The 21,291-nt window shown below is 44.6% G+C and overlaps 1 protein-coding gene across 3 annotated transcripts in view; it reads right to left on the bottom strand.

The window, feature by feature from the left end:
- MYO3A (myosin IIIA) overlaps positions 1-21,291 on the bottom strand; it is a 312,814-nt gene that overhangs the window by 277,088 nt on the left and 14,435 nt on the right. The gene's annotated exons all lie outside the window — the stretch shown is intronic.

The raw sequence follows: 21,291 nt of genomic DNA, 5'->3' as shown, positions 1-21,291 counted from the left end.
TTTATGTTTACTCGCTTCTTGAGGATTGGCCACAAGCTCTCCATGGAATTAAGGTCTGGGGAGTTTCCTGGCCATGGGCCCAAAATTTTGATGTTTTGTTCCCCAAGTAACTTAGTTGTCACTTGTGCCTTATGGCAAGGTGCTCCATCATGCTTGAAAAGTCATTGTTCATCACCAAACTGTTCTTTGATGGTTGGGAGAAGTTGCTCTCAGAGGATGTTTTTGCACCATTCTTTATTCATGGCTGTGTTCTTAGGCAAAATTGTGAGTGAGCCCATTCCCTTGGCTGAGAAGCAACCCCACACATGAATGGTCTCAGGATGCTTTACTGTTGACATGACACAGGGCTGACGGTAGCGCTCACCTTTTCTTCTCTGGACAAGGTTTTTTCCAGATGCCCCAAACAATTGGAAAGGGGATTCATTACTCCAGTCCTTAGCAGTCCAATTTCTGCACCTTTTGCAGAATATCAGTCTGTCCCTAATATTTTTCCTGGAGAGAAGTGACTTCTTTGCTGCCCTTCTTGAGATCAGGCCATACTCCAAAAGTCTTCCCCTCATAGTGTGTGCAGATGCACTCACACCTACCTGCTGCCATTCCTGTACTGGTGGTTCCCCCACAATCCCACAGCTGAATCAGCTGTAGGAGACAGTCCTGGCCAATGCTGGACTTTCGCGGGCACCCTGAAGCCTTCTTCACAACAATTGAACCTCTCTACTTGAAGTTCTTGATGATCAGAGAAATTGTTGATTTAGGTGCAATCTTAGTAGTAGCAATATCCTTACCTGTGAATACCTTTGTGTGCAAAGCAATGATGACTGCACCTGTTTCCTTGCAGGTAACCATGGTTAACAGAGAAAGAACAATGATTTCAAGCATCACCCTCCTTTTAAAGCTTCCAGTCTGTTATTCTAACTCAATCAGCATTACAGAGTGATTTTCAGCCTTGTCCTTGACACTGATACCTGTGTTAACGAGAGAATCACTGACATGATGTCAGCTGCTCATTTTGTGGCAGGGCTGAAATGCAGTGGAAATGTTTTTTTGGGGGGGATTAAGTTAATTTTCATGGCAAAGAGGGACTTTGCAATTATTTGCAATTCATCTGATCACTTTTTATAACATTCTGGAGTATATACAAATTGCCATCATAAAAACCGAGGCAGAAGACTTTGTGCAAATTAATATTTGTGTCAATCTGAAAACTTTTGACCACGGCTGTGCATACACGTAAAAGAGATCAGCTTGGTAAAAATACTCTTATCAATGTGTGTTGATGTTTTAGAACACCTTCCTTCCTTCTAGGTTTAGGTTAGTGTATTAAATAGAGTATGTGCATGTGGACCCATTAGTTATTGATTCATAGTATTATGCAGTACACATACATGTTCTGCTTTCTGCTTTGCAGTGCTACACAATGGTTGTGCTTTACTGCCTCTTCTCAAAATGAGTTGGCCAACTCACTGAAAACATTGCACTCCTATGTGGCTGATACCTTATCTCAGCAGCTGTAGTAGTTAGGCAGACCATACATAATTCATATTTTTTTTCATTCGGCTAGCAGGTTGAACAAAAAAAAATGACCCAATTCCTCCAACCACACACTCAATATGAAAGAGGAATCCTTCCCACTGAGTCATTGTATTCTGACAGCGGGGACACACACGTGAAAACTGACTCTCACAGTGACACTGACAGGGGATGATGACGACACCCTCACCAACACGACATGTCCCCTCCTGAGTCACAGTGACAGTCTCCCTGCACACCAGGTGGTCCCTTCAGTCAACTCCAATCCAAACAGCACTGACAGTCCCATTCCCGGCTTGCCTTGCTCCCGTCCTGCAGACCCGCACACGAGGCACTGGTTGCTCCACTTGGCTCCCTCACACCATGACATCAAGTGACACACCACCTCGGCTAGACCCGCCGCCCGAATAAACTGTAGCAGGCACTGAGATGGTCTCAGCCAGTTTCAGACAGAAACTGTGCATGCATAATTCCGAGCCAACCATCAAAGCCATATGCTTAACTCGCAACCTTTTCCTGTTACTGGCAGGAGAAAAGTGCCTGTTTCTTACTGGCTGCCAGGAAAAATACTGACGTTTGGCAACACTGTCTTAGACCAAAGATCCCAGCAATTGGTAGTGGCAGTTGAATTTGTAATGGGGCTGTAGTGTTAATGATCCCTAGCAGTCTCATGTAATATGTTCCTGTGGCACACAGTCTCTGAAAGCCTTCTGTAGCATTACATATACTAAATATACATGACCGCCGGGTGATATAAGGACTCCTATGTCTGAGAAGTTGGCCATCACTGATCTAGTGGCTTATCTACAAATCTCTAAATTTAGTAAAACAGCAAAAAAGTGAGAAGAAGCTTTTACAAATGTGAAGGTCACATCGAAATTATTATTACTGATAACACACAATAAATAATTTAGCAAGTACATCCTAATTGCTTGTCTCTACATATACTAAAAGTTCCATTTGTTTAACACAAATAATAAAATTAGGTTAAATAGATATCCTTACAACGATCATGCAAAGTTGCATACCTGTCAGATTGCTTAGCACATATGCGACTCCTGACCAAACCAGTCCTAGAGCTATTGTAGCTTCTGCCTCCCCTGAGGTTACACCCTAACACATCTGCGATAAAGTGTCAGCTTCCAGGTGGAATTTTTCTAGCCTCTTTCTCAGGCTGTGTTGCATCTCACCTCTAATCTATTATGTCTGTATTTGTACTGATGGTAAAATGAAACAAGATACCTGCTCACCGTCTGTGCACCCAGGTGTGACTCGCAACTTGCTGTTTAAATCCAATTGCTGCGGTAATACCAGACTTGTATCTGTGTACTTTATGAAGATATATTTGCATGCTGTTCCTCTTTACTTAAAGAGCAATGTATGTATGTGTTACATACAATACCTTGAAAAAGTATTCTTACCCCTTGAAATTTTCCACATTTTGCCATGTTACAACCAAAAACGTAAATGTATTTTATTAGGATTTTATGTGATAGATCAACACAAAGTGGCATATAATTGTGAAGTGGAAAGAAAATGATTTTCAAGATTTATTACAAATAAATATGTGAAAAGTGTGGGGGAGCATTTTATTTAACCACTTTCAGACCGGACCATTTTGCTGGTAAATGACCAGAGGTCTTTTTACACTTTGGCACTGCGCTGCTTTAACTGGTAATTGCGCGGTCATGCAATGTTGTACCCAAACAAAATTTGCGTCCTTTTCTTCCCACAAATAGAGCTTTCTTTTGATGGTATTTGATTGCCTCTGCGATTTTTATTTTTTGCGATATAAACGTAAAAAGACCGCAAATTTTGAAAAAAAATGATATTTTCTACTTTTTGTTATTAGAAAAATCCAATAAACTCAATTTTAGTCATACATTTAGGCCAAAATGTATTCAGCCACATGTCTTTGGTAAAAAAAAAGTCAATAATTGTATATTTATTGGTTTGCGCAAAAGTTGTCACATCTACAAACTAAGGTACGTTTTCTGGAATTTACACAGCTTTTAGTTTACGACTGCCTATCTCATTTCTTGAGGTGCTAAATTGGCAGGGCAGTACAAAACCCCCCCAAATGACCCCATTTTGGAAAGTAGACCCCCTAAGGAAATTGATAAGAGGCATGTTGAGCCCATTGAATATTTTATTTTTTTGCCTCAAGCGATTGAATAATGACAAAAAAAAATTTTTTTTTTTTTTTTTACACAAAGTTGTCACTAAATGATATATTGCTCACACATGCTATGGGCATATGTGAAATGACACCCCAAAATAAATTCTGCTGCTTCTCCTGAGTACGGGGATACCACATATGTGGGACTTTTTGGGAGCCTAGCCGCGTACGAGGCCCCGAAAACCAAGCACCGCCTTCAGGCTTTCTAAGGGCGTAAATTTTTGAGTTCACTTCTCACTACCTATTACAGTTTTGAAGGCCATAAAATGCCAAGATGGCACAAAACCCCCACAAATGACCCCATTTTAGAAAGTAGACACCCCAAGCTATTTGCTGAGAGGCATGTTGAGTTCATGGAATATTTTATATTTTGCCACAAGTTGCGGGAAAATTACAAACTTTTTTTTTTTTTTTTTTTTTTCACAAAGTTGTCACTAAATGATATATTGCTCATGCATGCCATGGGCATATGTGAAATGACACCCCAAAATAAATTCTGCTGCTTCTCCTGAGTACGGGGATACCACATATGTGGGACTTTTTGGGAGCCTAGCCGCGTACGGGGCCCCGAAAACCAAGCACCGCCTTCAGGCTTTCTAAGGGCGTAAATTTTTGAGTTCACTTCTCACTACCTATTACAGTTTTGAAGGCCATAAAATGCCAAGATGGCACAAAACCCCCACAAATGACCCCATTTTAGAAAGTAGACACCCCAAGCTATTTGCTGAGAGGCATGTTGAGTCCATGGAATATTTTATATTTTGCCACAAGTTGCGGGAAAATTACAAACTTTTTTTTTTTTTTCACAAAGTTGTCACTAAATGATATATTGCTCACGCATGCCATGGGCATATGTGAAATGACACCCCAAAATAAATTCTGCTGCTTCTCCTGAGTACGGGGATACCACATATGTGGGACTTTTTGGGAGCCTAGCCGCGTACGGGGCCCCCGAAAACCAAGCACCGCCTTCAGGCTTTCTAAGGGCGTTACAGTTTTGAAGGCCATAAAATGCCAAGATGGCACAAACCCCCCCCAAATGACCCCATTTTGGAAAGTAGACACCCCTAAATTTAGGGGTACACTAGTGAGACTAGGTAATAAATGGCGGGTGCCCTGAAACTATAAAAAAATAACTAACCAACCAGCGTCACCTGTAACAGTTATATGGTGATCACTGGTGAAAGGGTTAACTAGGGGGCAATCAGGGGGCATTATGCGGTAGTATATGGGGGTCCCTGGCGCTATAAAAAGCTGCGGCGAACCTAAATACCTACCTGCCTAACTAGCGTCACCTGTGACACTAATACAGCGATCAGAAAAACGATCGCTTATTAGGCTGGGTTCACACTGGAGCGATGCGGGAACGCCACGAATGCGCGGCGGGTTCCCGCATCGCATGCCTCCCGGCGGCAGTTCACACTGCCCTATGCGAACTGCTGGGAGTGTCAGTGAAATGTTAATGACACCCCCAGATCAGTTCGCATATCGCAGTGCGATCTGCAAACTTGGATCGCATGGTGTGAACACCCATGCGATCCGATTCTGCTGCGGACCAAAAAAAGGGTCCCGTGCGAGTTTGCGGCGGGTGCGGCGGGTGCGACACGAATTCAGCCATACTATCTGTATAGCTGAACTCGAATCGCACAGAGATCGGATGTGATTTGCACTGCAGTGCGGTGCGAATCACATCCGTTCTCATAAACCGCTGCAATGTGAACCCAGCCTTAGTGACACTGGCGACGGGGGGTGATCACGGGGTTAAACCTTTATTGGGGGGGTTAGGGGGGTACCTTAGAACTAAAGGGGGCTAACCCTAACTGCCCTAACAGTTATTAGTCACAAATGACACCCGCCGGGTGATCAGGGGGTTAAACCTTTATTAGGTAATAAATGGCGGGTGCCCTGAAACTATAAAAAAATAACTAACCAACCAGCGTCACCTGTAACAGTTATATGGTGATCACTGGTGAAAGGGTTAACTAGGGGGCAATCAGGGGGCTTTATGCGGTAGTATATGGGGGTCCCTGGCGCTATAAAAAGCTGCGGTGAACCTAAATACCTACCTGCCTAACTAGCGTCACCTGTGACACTAATACGGCGATCAGAAAAATGATCGCTTATTAGGCTGGGTTCACACTGGAGCGATGCGGAAACGCCGCGAATCCGCGGCGGGTTCCCGCATCGCATGCCTCCCGGCGGCAGTTCACACTGCCCTATGCGGACTGCTGGGAGTGTCAGTGAAATGTTACTGACACCCCCAGATCAGTTCGCATATCGCAGTGCGATCTGCAAACTCGGATCGCATGGTGTGAACACCCATGCGATCCGATTCTGCTGCGGGCCAAAAAAAGGGTCCCGTGCGAATTTGCGGCGGGTGCGGCGGGTGTGGCGGGTGCGGCGAATGGCTGAACTCGAATCGCACAGAGATCGGATGTGATTTGCACTGCAGTGCGGTGCGAATCACATTCGTTCTCATAAACCGCTGCAATGTGAACCCAGCCTTAGTGACACTGGCGACGGGGGGTGATCACGGGGTTAAACCTTTATTGGGGGGGTTAGGGGGGTACATTAGAACTAAAGGGGGCTAACCCTAACTGCCCTAACAGTTATTACAGTCACAAATGACACCAATGCAAAAAAAAAAAAAAAAAAAAAAAAAAAAAATGACATTGGTGTCACTGTGACTGGGGGGCAGGGGTAATTGGGGGGGTGATCGGGGGGTAAAGGGGGGGTGTGAGTGTGCCTGGCATGTTCTACTGTGTGTGTAGAGTGTTGGTGCAACTCACCGATCCGCTCTCCTCCGTGTCGGAACGAAAAATACCGACACGGAGGAGAGAATACATCACTTCCTCTCCTGTGTTTACATTACAGGAGAGGAAGTGATGTCACGGGGGATTCCTATTCGTCGGGAGCGATCGCGTGGGGGTGGCCATGAATGAATGGCTACCCCCTCGTCCCGGATCGCTCCCGGACGAAAAACCGACCGCCGCAGGCACCGGGCGGGGGCCCGATCGGGCCCCCGACCCGCGGGAGGCAAGGGACGTACATGTACGCCAATATGCCTGCCCGTGCCATGCTGTCGACGTACATCGTCGTGCGGCGGTCGGCAACTGGTTAACAACCCCCTCCCCCCCCCCCCCCCGAGTCAATACTTTGTAGAGCCACCTTTCGCTGCAATTACAGCTGCAAGTCTTTTGGGGGATGTCTCTACCAGCTTTGCACATCTAGAGAGTGAATTTTTCGCCCATTCTTCTCTGCAAAATAGCTCAAGCTCTGTCAGATTGGATGGAGAGCATCTGTGAACAGCAATTTTTAAGTTTTGCCACAGATTCTCAATTGGATTTAGGTGTGGATTTTGACCGAGCCATTCTAACACATGGCTCATGGCTATGCTTTGACCTAAACCATTCCTTTGTAGATCTGGCTGTATGTTTGGGGTCATTGTCCTGCTGGAACGTGAACCTCCATCCATTTTCCCATCAACTCTGACCAACTTCCCTGTCCCTGCTAAAGAAAAGCATCCCCACAACATGATGCTGCCACCACCATGTTTTACGATGGGGATGGTGTGTTCAGGGCGATGTGCAGTGTTAGTTTTCCACCACACATAGTGTTTTGATTTTAGGCCAAAAAGTAAAATTTTGGTCTCATCTGATCAAAGCATCTTCTGCCACATTTGCTGTGTCCCCCACATGGTTTCTCACAAACTGCAAACGGGACTTCTCATGGCTTTGGTTCAACAATGGCTTTCTTCTTTCCACTTTTCCAGATTTGTGGAGTACACAACTAATAGTGGTGTACCATAGAGTGTATGCTGCCGCTGTTGTGTCAAAACAGCCAAGTTGTCCAAATCTCCAATTATTGGTGCAGCAGAGTCACCGGGAGTGATGTGGTAGGAGATTTTGGAGTGTTGGAGTTTTTGGCAGAACACCGGATCTTCCGATTCCAAGTCAGCTGATCGCTGTAAATTACTCTGATTGGCTACCACAGTGATGAGTCACTGTGAAGCCTGTCCCTGTTTTTTTCTTTCTGTGAATGGAGAATAAGGATACAATTGGAGTTATTTACTAAAGGCAAATCCACTTTGCACTGAAAGTGCACTTGGAAGTTCAGTCGCTCTAAATCTAAGGGGTAGATCTTAAATGAGTGGAAGCTCTGCTGATTTTATCATCCAATCATGTGCAAGCTAAAATGCTGTTTTTTATTTTCCTTGCATGTCCCCCTCGGACCTACAGCGACTGCACTTCCAAGTGCACTTGCAGTGCAAAGTGGATTTTCCTTTAGTAAATAACCCCCAATGCATCTTTCTTGTGCCTTGCAGAAAGAAAAAAAAATGTTTGCAAAAAATAAATAATAAAAAATACCTAGATCAAGGTTTCATCTAGGTCAGTGCCAGGGTTAGTGTTGAGTCAAGTATGGTTCAAAGGTCAGTATATTTTGGACAGGATTTTTTTTTTTAATTAGCATCAGTGTCAGTTAGTGTCGATGTGTTTTAGGTAGGACAAAAAAAAAAAGAGAAATGTGCACTATTGCTTCTGGGCTGTACTACGGGTACAAACAATTAACATACGCATATGTGTTATCGTTGCTTTTGTCAGGAGCAGGAGAATTTATTTTGGGTTGTTCTTTGGTGGTAGGTTATAGTAGTAACAATAAAAATACAACTAAATTTAAAAAGAAAAAATGCGTTTTTACTATTTTGGGACAGTTTTCATTTGGGAAAAAAAAATAAAGACATATCCACAGCTGTTTATTACCAAATAAAAGCCAAACTTGTACTAAAAAAAAAGTATAATACACCTGGATGCACAAACTAGTGTGAAGGGGTTAAACAAATCTGTCTTTTCTTTCTGCACAAAAAACAGAGCAGGGGGAGCATGGGAGTCTAAGCTAGTAATCTAATCATCAGAGAATACTACTCCTGGTCAGCCATCAGGTTGGTCCTGCAAGGAGGTGAAAGCACTGGAAAAACACCAAGAGATGGGGTGCCTCTAAGAGCTTCAATGGGCTGGCAACTGCTATCATATTAATAGAATGTGCTTGTCATGAGAATCAACATTGTGTCTACATGGCCAATCTAAGAGGTGAGCATCTTCCATTATTGTGATATCAATTTCTCTTAGAGGTGCCCCTTCACTTTTTTATGTGCGTTAAAAAAAGTCTAAAAATGCTCATCAGTGGTCTGATTAGCAGGGGTGCCCATTGCCATATGTCTAAAGATGAGTCGGAGTCATCTGGTATAATGAACATCAGAATACATGATACAGGCTACTATCGGAAAACACTGATTGACTGCAGCAGCTGATCGATGGAAAATTGGCTGCTGGCACTGTTCAGTGGAAATATTCCAACATTAAACTATAAACTGAAAAATATTTCTGCATATCTGCTGCAAATGAAGAATTTGGATCAGTGCATGGCTAGCTTTAGTGTTTCCGTCTTTGTCTCTATTTCAGTGACATAGGCAAGGCCCTCTTTAATATTGACTGGTTTCTGGGCAAAAATGTTCTTGGGTCCCCTCTTCCATGCAATTTCCCTCTCCAAATGCATTGAGACATAAAATTAATAGCAGCTAAACTCAAAATCCATTTACTGAATCAGATCAGGCAGTGATTGTGATTGGTTGCCAGAGGTTACAGTGTATCATTACCACTCACTGACAGGCTGCTAGATGTTACAGCACATTATGGCTCACTCTAAATTTCTAGAGGTTACAGCACTTTTGCCTGTTGATTGGTTGCTTGACAATACTGCTCACTGATTGATTGCTAGAGGTTACCTGACATCTATACCACTCACTAATTGGTTGCTAGAGGTTACTTCACATTATTACTGCTCACTGATTGTTCCCAGAGGTTGATGGGCACCGATGAGGTGGCACTGATGAGGGGGCACTCATATTAAGGACACTGATAGATAGCACAGATAGGTGACACTTATGGGCAATCATAGGCGACATGTATAGGTGGCACCGATGGGCGGCAATAATGGGCAGCACTGATATGCGGCACTGATGAGGAGGCACTGCTATGCAGAACTGATGGGCACTGATAGGCGGCAGTGATAGGTGGCACTGATGGGCACTGATAGGCAGTACTTATGGGCAATGATAGGCAACGTGGATAGGTGGCACTCATGGGCATTGATGGGCAGCACTATGGGGGTACTGATGACCAGGCACTGATGGGCACTGAAAGGCAGCACTGACTTGCATCACTGATGGGCACAGATTGGCATCACTGATGGGCACAAATTGGCATCACTAATGGCAACCGTTGGGGCTGCACTGATCATCAGGGCACTGATCATCAGTGTCTTGATTATCTGTAGAGGTCTCCCCTGGGAGAAGATGCCACTGATCGGCTCTCCTCTTCTCACATGTTGATAGTGTGAGGTGGGGAGAGCCGATAACCGGCATTTCCTTGTTTACATGTGATCAGCTGTGACTGGACAAAGCTAAATACATGGATAAAGAGTCTCATCATTGGCTGTTCACCTAGATAGGGGTCACGCCGTGTCCCAGAGATACAGCACGCCTGCTATTGTTGTGCTGCAGGCCCCTGCGGGCACGCAAGCGCGGTGAGACTGGGGCAAGGTAATCACAGAATAGGAGAGCCCCCCGCCATCATTTGTTTAGGTGGTTACTAAATACTAAAGACAACACTTTTTTTGTTAGTTTTGGACAGAGTGAAGATGGATTAGAACACCTGCCATGTCTTTATTGGTGTCTGTGGCCCCGCTAGAGAGAGTCACCCTCCCTATTTGTCCTGTTTACCATTAATATTGAAAGTAAAAGGAAATCCCAAATTTTGGGTTGACCCCAGAAAAGTACCGTATATACTCGAGTATAAGCCGAGATTTTCAGCCTCTTTTTTGAGGCTGAAAGTGCCCCCTCGGCTTATACTCGAGTCACCGCTGTCTGACTGCTCGATCAGCGTATCGAGCAGACAGACGGCGGACATTAAAATTCAAAAGCCGCGCCTCCTTCTCCGCCTCCGCCTGTGATAGGCGGAACACTGAATTTCCCAGCAGTCAGTGTTCCGCCTATCACGGACATCCGTTCATTCTCATACTACGGACGAGTATGAGAGGATGTCCGTGATAGGCGGAACACAGGCTGCTGGGAAATTGAGTGTTCCGCCTATCACAGGCGGAGGACGGAGGCGCAGCTTTTGAATCGTAGAATGGCCGCCGAGAAGAGCGGCGATCCATCGGCACGACACGGGACGGAGGAGGCACGGGACGGAGGAGGCACGGGACAGAGGAGGCACGGGACAGAGGAGGCACGGGACAGAGGAGGCACGGGACAGAGGAGGCTCGGGACGACGGCGGCTCGGGACGGAGGCTTGGGACACAGGTAGGCTGGACACACACACAAGGCTGCACGGACACACACACACACACACACACACACACACACACACACACACACACACACACACAGGGATGGATGGATGGATGGATGGATACACACACACACACACACACACACACACACAGGGATGGATGGATGGATGCATACACACACACACACACACACACACACACACACACACAGGGATGGATGGATACACACACAGGGATGGATGGACGGACACACAGGGATGGATGGATGGATGGATGGATGGACACACACACAGGGATGGATGGACGGACACACACACAGGGATGGACGGACACACAGGGATGGACAGCCATGTCTCACCCTCGGCTTATACACGAGTCAATACGTTTTCCAGTTTTTTGGGGGTAAATTGGGGGCCTCGGCTTATATTCGGGTCGGCCTATACTCGAGTATATACGGTAATAGAGGGGAAATCTTTCAAGGGGGGAGGGGGGAACTAGTTTTAGTGACCTGGTGGGCCACAAGCGATTCCCTTCATTTACAAGGATTTCCTCTTACTTCCTGTTTAGTAGACATGTGCATTTGTTTTAGTCCGAATGCATTTTCGTCCGAATTTTGGGTATTTTCGTTATCATTTTAACAAACGATAATGAATGTGCAGAATCCGAAAAACGAAAGATCCGACATAAACAAATGCTTTATTTTAGTTTTCGTTGTGACAACAGTTCGATATAGATAGAAGATTCGACATGACGTTGACAATAGCAATCTGTGTCCATCGAACCTCTGGTCGAATGTACCTAACCTTAGCTCTATTAGTCCAAGATTATTCTACATAGAGAGAAAAGATTCGACATTATAGAGACAATAGCAGAAAAGGTTGAATGTGCCTAACCTACAGTAACTCTATTCGTCCAAGATTATTTGACATAGAGAGGAAAGATTCGACATGAAGATTCGACGAAGCAGTCACTGCGAGTGGATATTTATTGTCAAATGCTCCGCCCATAGGCTATAGAAGAATTCTAATGTCGGTTGACTGATTAATAAATATAATAATTACTAGTGTCATACAACATTAGAATTCTACTATAGCTTGTAGGCGGAACATTCGACCGGAAATATATGATTGCAGCGTCGTACAGTTTAGCTGCTCCATCGAATCTTCCGCCTACAAGCTATTCCGTTGAATCTTCGTAGAACATTTGACAGACACCATAAGCGTTCAATGACAGATTCGACCTTAATTATTTCAGATTTTTGAAAGAATGCATTTTTTAACAAAACAAAATAAATACAAATGAATTTCGGGAGTAACTAAATAAATGTATTTTTCTAATGAAAATGAAATTCCGAAATGAAATATTTCAATGTGCACATGTCTACTGTTTAGGCTATGGGACAGGAAATAAAGGCAAATTTCCACGAGACACAGATGGCAAAAAAAAAAAAAAAAAAACTGACAGGTTATAATTCTCCCTTACTCTATCCAAAATAAAAATAAAAGGTTTGCCTATAGTTCTATTGTAATTGCTCTTCTTCTGCAGGCAACGTTCATCTGGATATTTTAGGCACCTGACAAGGTAACCGTAACCCAAAAATAAATGAAGTACAGTGAGGGAAATGATAACATCCTGAAAATATGACCTGTTACGACCTTCATGCTTGGCCAGCTGAGATCATCTTGTAACAAAAGCTGAAGAACAACACGAAACAGTGAAAAGGCTGCTTGTCTTGGAAGGTGAAAGGATGGCAATATATTCAGTGTCAGCTAATACTTACTACACAAGAAGAATTGTCACTGGAACAAAGAACGTCAATATCACACACACAAAGAAAGAGGCAATGCTAGCAAAAAATCGACTTGTGGCTATTTTTGTGCTGTACGAGACATTTAGTGAAGAGAAAATAATGAAGGCATACATCAAAATTCAAATATTAGACAAATTTCAGTCAGCTATTCAGAGTTGCATGCTGCCACAAAACTGTATAAATAAATGAATTTACCTGTTGGATATAAATCCAGAAGGGGACATTTATCAAGCAGCTTGCCTCGATTTATACACCAATGACTTGTGTACCCGTCTTGGTGTGGCAGTCTTGTACATTTACAAAGTACTGCCATGGATTTACAACGAAATGCTTTATGACTGCTACTATAAACAGTGCCTGGAAACACATTATGATACTTTAGAAAGATTTGCAAAATTAAAGTAGAAGCAAAGGCAACACTTTTTCACATTTTGGATAGCGTAACGGGGTTTTAACCCCTCTCAGTTTTTGTTTTGCATCTGTGTCCCATTGGGAACATTTCCCTTCACTTCCTGTCCCATAGCCAAAACAGGAAGTGAGACTAAATTCCTCTAAAGAGGAAGTATCACCAGAACTAGTATCCCCATTGGCAGATTCCCCCTACTCTTCCTGCTTTGGGGACAACCTAAAATTTGGGATTTTCTTTCTAATGTCTCGTACACATGACCGGACCTTTCAACGGACTGGGTCCGACGGTCTTCCCAATGGACTTTCGGCGGAGGTCCGACTGACTTTCCAAACAAACGGACTTGGCCACACATGAACGGACTAAGTCCGTTCGAAAGTCTGTTCATTTTGAACATGATGACGTAAACGGGACTAAACAAGGAAGTTCAATAGCCAGTAGCCAATAACTGTCCTTGCGTCGTATTTGGTCTGTCGGACTAGCACACAAATGAACGGTTTTCCCAATTATTAGTCCGTCGGATAGATTTGAATGTTCTATTTCTAGGTCCGTCACATTTTTTTCCCGAAAAATAATCAGACTAGCCCACACACAATCAGATTGTCCGACGGACTGATACTGTCGGACCTAGTCTGCCGGAAAGCCCGGTCGTGTGTACGCGGCATAACAGTACACAGGACAAATAAAGAGGGTGAATTTCCCTAATAGGACACAGACACCAATAAAAACCTGACAGTTGTTCTAATCCCTCTCCGCTCTGTCCAAAATAAAAAAAAAAAAAGTTTTGGTGTTTAGTTCTAGTATCTACCAGAAGCTAAAAAAGTTTGAAAAACTACCATTGTACAAATATCCTTTTAACCACGTCCTGACCGCCCCATAGCAGATTTACTGCCACAAGGCGGCCATGCTGTGCAGAATCACATATAAATATGTGATTCTGTACTGCCAGGTTTTGGGCGTGAGTGTGCGCCACCACTAGTGCTCTCCTGTTGTGATTTTACACAGTGGGTCCCTTGGACCCGATGTATACCGGCACCCACTGATCATTCGTTACACTGACAGAATGCTAGTCTGCCTATGTAGACAAGAAAGATTGTCATTCTGTCAGCACAAAAGACATGGATACCCTGTTCCTGTAAAGCAGGAACACCGATCTATGCCTTCCACTAGTAAAAGCACCTCTCCTAATACACTGAAACATTAGCTAGGCCCACTGTTAACCCTCTAATCGCCCCTGATGTTAACCACTTCCCATCCAGTGTCATTAGTACATATTTTTAGCACTGATCACTGTAATAATGTCACTGGGCCTCAAAAGTGTCAAAAGTGTCAGTTAGGTGTCCGATTTGTCTGCCACAATTTCACAGTCCTGCTAAGTCGCTGATCACCATTACTAGTAAAAATAAAAAAAAATTAAAAATATCCCATCGTTTGTAGACGCTATAACTTTTGCGCAAACTAATCCATATACGCTTATTGGGATTTTTTTTTACCAAAAATTTGTAGCAGAATACATATTGACCCACATTAATAAAGAAATCAGATTGTTTACATTTTTTAGTGAATGTGTTTTAGAGCAGAAAGTAAAAATTATCGTTTTTTTTTCAAATTTGTTCGTCCTTTGTTTATAGCGCAAAAAATAAAAACTCAGAGGTGATCAAATACCACCAAAAGAAAGCTCTATTTGTGGGAAAAAAAGGACATCAATTTTATTTGGGTACAGTGTTGCAAGACCTGCACAATTGTCAGTTGAAGTAACGTACAAAAAAAAGTCCTGGTCACGAAGAGTGGTAAATCTTCCAGAGGTGAAGTGGTTAATGGTGTTTTATATTGTTAAATAATAAAATATGAAGCTTTTAACTCTAAAACAGTGGTGTCTGTACAAGGTACCTTCAAAATCCCATTTAGTTGTGTTGTATTTGATGTTTCAAAACAAGGGATGTGGTACCCTGGTGATATCTAGTGCCTTACTGTTTATTTTTTCTATTTTTTCTTTTTTTAAATGAGCCTGTGAACCTTTCAACCACAAACTGTGGATCACAGATGCAATGCCAGGCTTCAGCAGACTCTTCCTTCAATTCTATGTCAACACCAAGCTACGGACTTTCGGTTACAGTGCTGGTGAAAGTTTCAATGTACTGGTGATCAGTGTTGGTCATCTTACTTTAAAAAAGTAATTAGTTAAGTTACAAATTACTTCTCCCAAAAAGTAACTGCGTTAGTAACTTGGTTACTACATTGGAAAAGTAATTAGTTACTCAGCAAAGTAACTGTGACAGGGGTGGCAGTGGTGTTACTTGAGGGGGTGACAGCGGTGGTACTTGAGGGGTGACAGCGGTGGTACTTGAGGGGAGGCAGTGGTGGTGGTGTACTTGGGGGGGGTGGCAGTGGTGGTGGTATACAGTACTTGGGGGGGTGGCAGCGGTGGTACTTGGGGAGGTGGCAGCGGTGGTGTACTTGGGGGGGTGGCAGGCAGCGGTGGTGCTTAGGGGGGTGGCAGCGGTGGTGGTGCCATCCTCTCCCACCACCACCTTTGCCTCTTACTGAGCCCTTCCCCCACCACCACTGATCTCATCCCTACCGTATGTAGAAGTGATGGTGGGTGGGTAAGGATGGGATCAGCAAGAAGCAGAGGTGGTGGAGGACTTGGGATGGATCGGTTGCACTGCAATTTGAATCGTCAGACAGTCACTTACTTGAATGCCTCAAGGGATGCCTTTCCTCATGGGGAGAGAGAGAGACCCTCCCCTTCACTCGATTGGTGTCAGCTGGTCAGCTGACTACACTTTTCAGTGTCTGCCATGCCTCCCTACATTCTCTCTCTGGATAGGCTGGGCGGGATGGGGCGGTCCAGACAGTCTCTCTGAGTCTCAACCTCTTCTCAGCTCAGCGGGCAAAAGCCCCCCTCCCCGTGGTGGAACGAATGGCCATGGCGGGCCTCCCGGGTGGTAGATGTAATTGTGGTACCCTGCCCAAGTAATGGGAACTGAGTTACCACGAGGGGAAGAGTAATCAGTTAGATTACTCATTACCCTCTAAAGTAACTGCGTTAAGTAACTCAGTTTATTTTAACGGAGTTACTTACCTCACTGCTGGTGATCAATGGTGACTGCGCTTATGTTCCACTGAGAAGTCCATCTGCTGCAATGGCAGACAGGAGTTGCAGTCAGGGCTGTCTTTAAGGCAGGGCAAAGGGGGCAGCTGCCCTGGGCCCCATCATTGTTGTGGGGCCCAAAGAAGCTTCCTCATACTTGCCAACTATCCCAGTTTAAATTCCCTTGTCTTTTGAAGTTTTAGTCATGTGCTGTTTCCCGATATCTCAGTGTAAAGTTCTGTTACTAATGCTGCCCAGCTCTGCCCTATTGTCATGTACAGATGACTCACCTGCAGACCCTGTGTTTATATGTAAATTACCGGTATTGATATTTAAATAGTGATTGCATTAATATGTAAATAGCTGTGGACTGCGGCATCAGGGCCGTTTTTAATATTGATTGGGCCCCGCCCCCATTCTGAGACATACAAAAAATAGCAGGTAGACACCAAATCAGTTTACTGCAGCAGATCACGCAGTGATTGCAATTGGTTGCCAGAGGTTACAGCCTATCCTTAAGACTCACTGGCTGGTTGCTAGAGGTTACAACACATAATTTCTGCTTGCCGATTGATTGCTAGAGGTTACCACATTATTAGCGCTCAGTGATTGGTTGCTAGGGGTTACAGCACATCATTACCACTTACTGATTGGTTGCTAGAGATTACAGCAGATCACTACTGTTCACTGACTGGTTTCTACAGGTTGATGCACATCATTACTACTCACTGAGCAGTGGAGCAATCCCAAATAATTGAGCAAGGAAAGTGGCACAGTAATACACATATTAGAGGAGAGGGTCAGAGAGTGCAAACATACTGCAGGAGAGCATCAGGTACTGCAAACATACTGCAGGAGAGGGTCAGAGAATGCGGACATACTGCAGGAGACAAATCTGAGACTGCAGACATGCTACAAGAGACAAATCTAAGACTGCGGACATGCTACAGGAGACAATCAGAGACTGAAGACATGCTACAGGAGACAATCTGAGACTGCGGACATGCAACAGGAGACAATCAGCAACTGCGGACATGCTAAAGGGGACAATCAGAGATGACTGCGGACATGCTACAGGGGACAATCAGAGATGACTGCGGACATGCTACAGAAGACAATCAGAGACTTTGAACATGTTACAGGAGATAATCAGAGCCTGCGGACATGCTGGAGGAAACAATCAGTGACTGCGGACGTGCTACAGGGGACAATCAGAGACTGCGGATATACTACAGAAGACAATCAAAGGCTAAGAACATGCTACAGGAGGCAATCAAAGGCTAAGAACATGCTACAGGAGGCAATCAGAGACTAAAGACATGCTACAGGAGATAATCAGATACTGCAGACATGCTACAGGAAACAATCAGAGACTGTGGACATACTAGAGGAGACAATCAGAGACTGCGGACATGCTACAGGAGACAATCAGCGACTGCGAACATGCTACAAGAGACAATCAGAGACTAAGGACATGCTTCAGGAGGCAATCAGCAACTGAGGACATGCCACAGGAGACAGACTGCAGACATGCTACAGTAGACAATCAGAGACTGCAGACACACTAAAGGAGACAATCAGAGATTGCAGACATGCTACAGGAGACCATCAGAGAACTTTCAGCAATGCACAGCTTTACAGTTGATTAACACAGCTCAGGGTTTCAGCAGTCAGGCATTTTATGAGTGTTAGGACATATCTAGCCAGCCAAGCTCACTACATGCATTCAGAGGTTCCGGGGGCGGGGCTTCCACTCTCTGCTCTCATTTCAACTGCTCCACACTGAGCATACAGGCTTCATGGGGCAGGGTTAGAGCATCAGTGGAGCTCCCGGTCCCGCCCCTGGACTGCGGTATTCCCCAGCCAGTATAGGGAGAGCATGGCCGGGAGCTCCACTTAGACTCCCACTCTGATCACTGCTCTCAATACAGCCGCTCTGTTCCAAGCATACAGGCTGCATGGGGCGGGGTCAACACATCAACTCTGACCAGCTTCCCTGTCCCTGCTGAAGAAAAGCATCCCCACAACAAGTACATGGCCTGGAGCTGAGTGAAACTAAAAGGGCCACCATGACTGGGGCCTGCAGAAGAGGCGGAGTATTAGGGGGTGAATTTAATATGATGCAGGCTGCTTAGCAGATTGAAGAGTTCGAGGCAGAGGGTGTGTCCTGTAGTGGGTAGAGAGGAGAGGGGGTTGGAAAAGTACAACAGCAAAGTTGCTTATAAACTGACTATATACTGCATAGGCATTATGTCTGTCTAAGCAGCAGGTGGCGCTGTAGTTTTATAATGTATAGTTATGTTATCTATGATATAACAGGATGTTTGTCTATACCCTCTCTATGTACTTGGATGCTTCTTGTTCCTGTGTTCATGTTTCTCCATTCTGTAAAGACATGCATTGATATTTTTCCAAGAAAGTAAAGCCGTATTACTGCATACAACAAGCTTCTAGTATGATTTCCATACTCTGCTAACAGGGGGGATCATGTCACAGCTCACCCTTTCTGGGCCCTCTTCTAGTCACCCATGTGCTAGGAGGTCTAGGCCTTCTGAGTGCTTCATTCCCGAGTCTGGGAGCCCCTCAAAGGACCTTCTGATCCCACCAGCCAAGCACATGCCTGCTTCCCCTGGTGTGTGAGTCGGGAGGAATCGTTGTCTACAGCAAACCCAGAACAGGTGTGTTTTCACCTGGCATCCACTCTTCTGCCCTCAAAACTTCGCAGTGTGGATGGTGCGGCTGGCTATGCAGGCTCCCTGCCTGTGTCTAATGTAACCCAGCATGGGAGTGGAAGAGTGGCAAGTGCCGGACAGTAACAGGAGAGGCGGGTGGCAGCTTTCCCCGTGTCTATGCATCGCAGAGCGTGCACCCACAGATAGAAGTAGCCAGTTGTCGGCTGGTGAGCTTCCTCCACCCCTCACAGTGTCCAGCGTGGCAGTAGGAGAGGGAGTGCCCGGGTGTTCTGACGTGGCAGCGGCTGCTGCAGACATCATCAGCGAGCACCTGCCAGACTCTGGGGCCGGCAACTGCACCCTGAAGCCTGCTGAGGTGAGAGAGCGACAGCACGGTTTGGTGAACAGAGCCGGTCTGAAGGGGTGCTCAGCGGCTCTGAAGATGGTGAACTCCTGCCCATTGCACGGGGATCCGAATCTGCGGCTGGATATCCTGAGGGACAGAGGCAGCCAGGTGAGCCATTTATTTCATGTCCTCTTTCTTGTTCTTATTCTCTCTCTATTCAAGGGGGCATTCTGGGGGCTTAGTTGACAGCTTAGCAGGGATCGGGTGTGGGACCATCGGATTCCTCTGGTCAACGGCTAGCGGCGTCTACGGTAACTACAGCCGTTAAGGCTTCAGACGGCAATGTGGCTGACAAAGGAGTTGCCGGGGTTGATGGGGTACATCTGACAAATGTTGCAAAAATGTGATGTGTATGGTGTGTTTTGAAGTGCCTTTGGGTGCGCATCTAAAACCGGAAGTGAAGGAGCATCTATGGAAAGGTGAGTATGTAGAAAACGTCCACGCGTGTGCAACATCTCACACGTGCACGTGACGTCCCGCATTTGTGGTGGAAGTGACGGTTGCACCGGGTCCTCTATCTTCGGAACGCCGGGGGAGCCACACATGGGATGCCGCCATTGCTGTAACATCCCCGCCATGGGTGGGATGTGGAGCAGAGTCTCAGTGCCGCGATTTGTCAAGGTAGGCAATCACTGCTAAGTGAATGATTCTTGATTAAAGGTTATTGGCGCTACCTCCACCCAGTTAATTCCAATAACACTCTTTGCTTAACCAAACCTTTTATGTCTATCTATCACCTTAACATGTCCCCAGAGACTATGTGCATTAAACCCGTATTCCGTATTTTATCTCAACAACACCCCATATATCCAACACCTAATACTCAAGGCAAAAACTGATTGCACCCCACTTTATATCACCTAAGTGAAATAGTGCCACTATAGTTTCATTAATATTTAAGAATCTCCAATCAAAAAGATATACATACAAGAAATAAAAATAAAAATAAAATAAAATAAAATAAAAAGTGATTGGTAGAGGCCTCTGCCGTAGAAAAACCTAACTTCAAACAAAAAGCCAAAAAATACAGAAAAAAACACAGAAAAAAAGGGGGAGAAAAGAACCCCCAACAGTTTTAGTGTTTACCAGTGCCAAACCTCTTCCTAATTGGGGAAGAAAACTATCATATACATTCTTTGTGCTAGTTATTACATATTAAATACACCAAATCTCCTTATATTAATAAGTGTAAAAGGAGGAAGCACAAGGTTTCCTCATGCAATAATATCCCAAAAAAAATTTTTTATACAGTAAACAAAAAATCAAAAAAGACAAAATATGTGAAAAGTCCAGTTATATCCAGTGGTCTATACACCAATCCACGAGCATGTGAGAGTGTGAAAGGGTCACGTGAGCCCAATATATGTCAAAAATAAGCAGTATAAATATCAGTCCACATTGAGTCTTCTATAACCGTATCAATGCAATTATGCCTCTTCAGAATACAGGAAAGGTGACTTTCGTGAGATTGCCTGCGCTTTATTAGTGACTTTCGTGCTCGTTCCCCCTCAAGGATCCCCACTCACCAGATCCATTCACCCCCTAGGGGGTTAAACGCCTGTAATCTGTATCCTGTTTGTCCGAAGATTCCACCATCCAGTTATATCTCCAATAGGTCCTTCTCAAGGTCTTTTAAAGAGATGCAGGTAAGTCCTTATATCCAATAATGATTTCCTCAAATAGAAGAAAATACCCTCATGGTGTAGTATTTTTGATTATAGTTGGGAAAGAAGGGAGAACAATCTGATATTCTTCTTTAAAAAGCAGGTATTTTTAGTTATGTAGAAATTTTAGGAGGCTAATTTCCACTTAAAAATATTTTATTACAAAAAATATTTTATTAC

This window comes from Lithobates pipiens, unplaced genomic scaffold (genome assembly GCF_037356315.1).
Source record: "Lithobates pipiens isolate NorthernLeopardFrog02 unplaced genomic scaffold, aLitPip1_a1.2 Scaffold_19, whole genome shotgun sequence".
Lineage (NCBI taxonomy): Eukaryota > Metazoa > Chordata > Amphibia > Anura > Ranidae > Lithobates > Lithobates pipiens.
Note: the sequence above shows the minus strand (reverse complement) of the source record. Positions and strands in the feature narration are given on the sequence as shown.